Below are 6208 nucleotides of genomic sequence, written 5' to 3'. Positions count from 1 at the left end.
TCTCATATTATTTCATTGAATAGATTGCTCATTCCTTTGGTTTGGACCTCTATACCTTCCTGTATCCCAATGACTCTTAAGTTTGGTCTCTTTATTTTATCCCATATTTCTTGGATGTTCTGTTCATGGTTTCTTAACAGTTTGGCTGAGCTGTCTATGTTCTTTTCAAGTTGAAATACTTTGTCTTCATTGTCTGATGTTCTATCTTCTAAGTGTTCTACTCTGATGGTAGTATTCTCAATTGAGTTTTTAAGATGGTTTATTGCTTCCTGCATTTCTAGGATTTCTGTTTGTTATTTTTTACAACCTCTATCTCCCTGTATAGTTGATCTTTTGCTTCTTGGTTTTGTTTATGTAATTCATTGTTGAAGTGATCTTTCATTGTCTGATTTTGCTGTCTAATGTCTTCCTTGAGACTTCAGATCATCTGAAGAATGTATATCCTGAGTTCTTTATCTGACATTCCATTTGCTGCAGCTATTACCTCTTCTAAAGTTGTGTTGACCTGCATTACTTGTGGTTCTTTTTTCCTTTTCTTTTCATACTGCTCGCGTTTCTTTCTGCTTGGTGAAACTGTTGTGATTTTGAAATTTTCCCCCTATATATTTATATTGCTCTTGTATATTTGAAAAGTCTTCATTGCAGGGGCAGGGGTGGCTGTGCTGTTCCACCAATTGGGGTGATATATCTACCACGCTGATGGGCCGCTAGGCCTGTTATTCTGATTGGTCGCAGGTCTGCTTACCATGCAGGCGCAGGAGGCTGCTTTCCTCTGCCCCTCCTCCAATTGGTGTGACGTGTCTACCACGCCCGTGGACCCCTGCAGTGTTCTGCCGATCGGTCGCAGGTCTGCCTACCTTGCTTGCGTGGGTGGCGGCTCTGCTCTACTGCTCTACCCCTACCCCAATTGGGGAGACGTGACTACCACGCCGGTGGGCCGCTGGGCCTGGTCTGCCGGTTGGTCGCAGGTCAGGATACCTTGTGAGCACGGGCTACAGATCTGTTCTGCCCCTACTCCAAATGGGGTAAAGTGTCTGCTGCGCCAGCAGGCCGCTGGGCCTCTTCTTCTGGTCAGGTGCAGGTCTGCTACCTTGCGGGCGCGGGTGGTGGCTCTGCTCTGCCCCTACTCCAATTGGTGTGTCGTGACTACCATGCCTGCAGGTTGCTGGGCCTGTTCTGGGCATGGGCGAAGGCTCTGCTCTGCCCCTACTCCTATTGGGGTAATGTGACTACCATGCCGGTGACCCACTGGGATTGTACTAGGCACGGGAGAAGGCTCTGCTCTGCAACTACTCCAATTGGGGTGACGTGACTAAAACACCTGTGGGTCGCTGGGCCTGTTCTGGGCCCGGGCAGCGGCTCTGTTCTGCCTCTACTCCAATTGGGTTGACGTGACTACCATGCAGGTGTGTCACTGGGTCTGTTCCAGGTGCGGGCAGCTGCTCTGCTCTGCCCCTCTGGCTTGATGACAAAGTGAGAGAGACCCGGGTGTTTGTGACACACTTTCTTCACCAGGAGACCAACTGTTTCTGTCACTGCTGGTATCAATGAAGTTATCTCCTCCGCTGCTTTCTGATGACATCAGAAATTTGTCATGTTGGTATCCCATGTGAAAGGCAGCATTTCATTCCCTTTTCTGGGTGACCAAAGCAATGGGTGAGTCCTGACCGGCCCTCACAAGCCGCGTCTCAATCCTGTTGCCACTGCCTATGAAGGCTCGGTTGATATTTACCTCCACAGTATTCAGCAAGACCCGGAACGAGAAGCAGTTTCCGCGGGTTCTTTAGCCCTGGGCCAGATCAGTTCCGAGAGGCGGAATTCGGCGGCTCTGGGCTTGGTGTATGTTCTAATAGGAGCAGGCTCCAAGACGGAGTTTCTGCAGGTTCTTTGGCACTGAGCCTGAGTAATTTGTCTGCGACACAAAGGTGAATGGCATCCTGAAATTACCTGTTCTATAGCTGAATGAGCTTCGATCAGTCGAAAACAGGGATGGTGACATCAGCTCTCCAAGATGGTGGCCGCTGGCTTCCTCTGTGGTCTGACCGGTGTGGAGAACCGAATTGGACCGCATCCTTTCCCGTCTCAAACCCAGAATTCAGCACTTAGCACAGTGATTGCATACCTGTCAGGAGCCCACAGAATCCACACCGCTGTATATTTGCATTGCTATCTCTTCGTTTCGCAGTGCACGCCGCAGACTCTAGCCGCAGACCGATTTCCTGAATAAGCAGCATGACCCTCTATGCGGACAAATCACTCGTGTTTGAGCCCGCGTAGCTGATCCTCGTGAGATGGAAATATGTCCACTAGGTTTTGGAGCACCCCAATTTTGCTGGAAATTTCTAACAAGATAGGTTTTAGCCATTATAACTCGTCATTCTCCCGCACAGTGACGCGGTACATGGGGGTGATGCACTCAATTCACCACCATCATATGAGCCCCCAAAGTTAGTTTTCAGTACTAAGAAACAAATATGTATTTCTGGTGGATGAATAATTCTGAGAATATTCTTGTGAAAACTTGATTATTAATCCAAATACATGAATATGAGTGAATTTAGGGAGTGTATAATAAGAAAAATATACTTCATATTTTGAAAACTCTGGAGAGTGAATATGTGTGTATATATATATATATATATATATATATATATATATATATATGTATATATATGTATGTATATATATATATACACATACACACACAGACATTAAAAAGTAGCATTATGTATGCCAATCGAAATTCACCACGAAGTAATATATCATCCACAGATCCAAAAATATTCATTTTAATGAACATGGATTTATGTTGTTCAAATAAGAAGCTCACTCATATGTTGAATTTTCAGTTCCAACAGCATTTAGTAGGAGTGATCTCTTCTCACAATTTGCATCTGCCAAGCCAGCCACCTCACAAAATGTACGAGTGATACCAGGTAGAATTCTATATGTGCATATAAAAATACATGTGATGAATAGGCTACAGAGAAAGGGAGACAGTTATTCACATGTTTGTTAACTTTTAAAACACATGGAGAACTATTTCAATTAAAATTCGCTAGATTTATAACACCTACCATTTATCATACGAAAGGCAAGTCCAACTATACACCATGCCTCCTGTGAACCTCTTGTATTTCTATTCTGTTTGGGTTATTTTTCTCCACCATATTAGGATTAAAAGTCAAAGTCTAGTAGGGTATGTGTTAGTGTCAGGGATTCAGTATTTCGAATGGAAAATTGGAAAATGTATCCAATGTGTATGCAAATATGTGCTACACAAAAATCTTCCCACCCTCATTCAGCACAATGCCTTGACATTACCTTCGCCCCACATAAGACACAATTAGAGGAGAAGAGTTGGAAAATCTGTGAATACATATGTGTAATAAAAAATGCTCAGGAGTTCACAAATTTGCAGGTGGTAGAGGAGTTTCCAAAAGTAAGGGACAGGGTAAAAACTCCACAAACATGAAGTTCTGCCAGCCTAACATCTGGAGAAACTGCCTCTGAGGTTGGGCAATGAAATATATGCTGTTGTCAGGAGCATTAGCTTCATTTGTTGTGAGACCATCATAGCTGAGTCTTCATCTATGTGATCTGGATGACATGGATTCTTATTTTCCAATGAACATGAGGCAGCAGTGCTGAATTTTCTATTTGTAGGTAACCTGTGGCCACTGGGGTCTAAGTGTCTCCCCTTGTGGACTGTAATTCCATTTGGTCATCCTCCACTATTCGTGGTATTTCTTGCTGCTGCACTGGGAGATTGGTATTTGCTTCATGAAATACAAGGATTTCAAATGGGACACAGTGCTGAAGTAAGTTCTGTCAAGTGTGGTGGGTCAGGTTCGTCAGGAGAATGCACCAACCAGGCTTCTATCCCACATAGCTTGCCCCATTGACCATAGCAACCTGATTCTGAACATTGCCCTAAAACCTCTCCATATAACAATATGCTTTTACATATAAGGGTCTACTGGCTGCAAAATGTCAGTCACAATCCATTTGGAAGCCAATGGCAGATCCAAATGCCCCCACCACAGATGTTTTATTACACACCTGCCAACCACTACTCTAGTACAACTACTCAGCAGGATCCAACTTACTGGCATCTCTGTTCAACACCATTTTCATAAAACCCAGTCAATCAAGGCACTGTCATGTATACTCATGATCAGCAACAGGACATCCAAATATTCTCCAGTGCTACCCGGTCATGGGAATTTCAAAAATTTCATGGTATTGATATAGCCAATTTTCAAGGATGAAGTTGGAGGCACTGTGAATTTTAATTCACTCAGAAACCATTAAATGGTGAGGAAGCTCATTTCAATGAAAACTCTGAAGAATTCTTACAGGCAAGGCTTCCAAAAGTGGCGAAAAGTCAGATTAAGCCAGGCCCGTTGAGGTCTACAATGTATGGTCCATGTGTGTTTCGACTCTCAAATATGGCTGCCAAGTCTTTAAGAATAATATCATGTGATATCCTGGCTGAGATTCCCTGTGCTCTGTGGAAAGTCAACTTGGGCCTAGATGTCACTTTCCAAGGACAACTCTCATGCATGGCCATCTAAAATTCCAACACAATTCCTGGCAATAATTCTCTGAGATCAGTAAAAGAACTCAGTCTCTAAGGGGAATCACACCAAAGTGCAAGCCTAGGTGGACCCAGAGATCTCTTCCAACCGCCAGACAAATATCCACAATTAAAGCCAAACACTCTCACATGGCCCTCATCTTCTTCCATATAGACACTCATTATATCCTCTGGCTGGAGGTTTCCATAAGGGACGCAGCCCATGACAGTGTCCAAAATAAGCTCCCTGCCCCTCATTTGCCTAAAGTCAGGGTGGCCTGGACTCTCTTCCTGTGAACCAGTAGTGATCAAATAGGCCTGCCTTTAATATTGCTTGGCTTCTCCAACTTGAGGCCTTCTAGCTTTGGGGTTTACATTCTTTAAGTGAATTGGAGTCATGAAAATCAAACACCTATGGCCTAGCCTATGCAGGGCTTTGAAGAACTCATTTGACCCAAAGGATCCCTATTCTCACTTGATGGATATCAGGAACCTACCAGAGGAAGGCAAGAGAGTTCATCAACAATATCTGATCTTTTTGCCATTTTGGTTTTGGATGCACGCATGGGATCTATCTTTAGATCCATCAGGTGCTGAGAATCTAAGCCAGAGCCTCACACAGGGCCAACAGGCTGATTCAGACATATCCCAATCCTAAGCAATTAAGCAGAGTCACAGGTGATTCCCATTCATTTCCATTTGAAAACTGTTTTCTTCAGGGTTCACAAAGTGGTGGCTTGAGGCAAAAAACTTCCTGACATTCAACAGAACAATAGGTAAGCAAAAGGAACAAAGAGGGGTTTCTCCACTGAGACTTTCCTGGTCAACAGATATTTGAGATTTCTGAGATGCTAGCCATTTCTTTCAGCTATCCAGTATATAGCCATGTCACAGATCTTGGAGGTACAAATCTTGGACACAAAACCACAATACTATTCTGGAGAGTGGCCAGAATTGAGAAAGAAAACAGGAAATTAGGAAGCTTGTAGGTGTTGCCCATCCATAAGGCAAGCCAGAGTCCACTCATGAATTGGGCAGGATGAATGCTGGGAAGCTTTCTACTAGACAGGACACATGCATTGATGCATTGTCTTTTCTATTGTCTACAACAATGGACTCAGTGGGATACACACACATAGAAACACTCGCCTTGTCAAAGGACTTAATAGAAATATTCCACTCCATACTAAACAAACCGCCTTTCCTACCTATTCTCAGAACATGAGACAAAACCACAAACTCACACCCACACCCAAAAAGGCACCTCCTTCCCCCTAGTAGGTCTGTGACTCCCTGGAGTGTCCTCTGACTGGTGGGCCATTCTATGTTCTTCCAAAATGACCTCTCCTGTCTCAGATCATGTCTGCTTGGCCAACTCTGTGAAGTTCTCAAGAGCCAGCGGTGAGACACTACCTGCTTTCTTAGGAAAAGCCCCTCTTCAGAGGTTTCCTGGCATTTGGCCATCCTCACATCTGTAGGTACCAAGAAGAACTGACTCTGTCCTTGGTAAATCCAAACATGTCAGACCACTGGGACTAGGACAGGGAGTGTCTCTTGGTGCCTGGCTTCCTGGATTTCAAGTTCAGAGAGTTCCATCACCAAGGAAGTGAGGTGAGATCACTTCCTTCA

Source organism: Callospermophilus lateralis, unplaced genomic scaffold (assembly GCF_048772815.1).
Source record: "Callospermophilus lateralis isolate mCalLat2 unplaced genomic scaffold, mCalLat2.hap1 Scaffold_51, whole genome shotgun sequence".
Lineage (NCBI taxonomy): Eukaryota > Metazoa > Chordata > Mammalia > Rodentia > Sciuridae > Callospermophilus > Callospermophilus lateralis.
The sequence above is the reverse complement of the archived record's forward strand: the minus strand, read 5'-3'. Positions refer to the sequence as shown.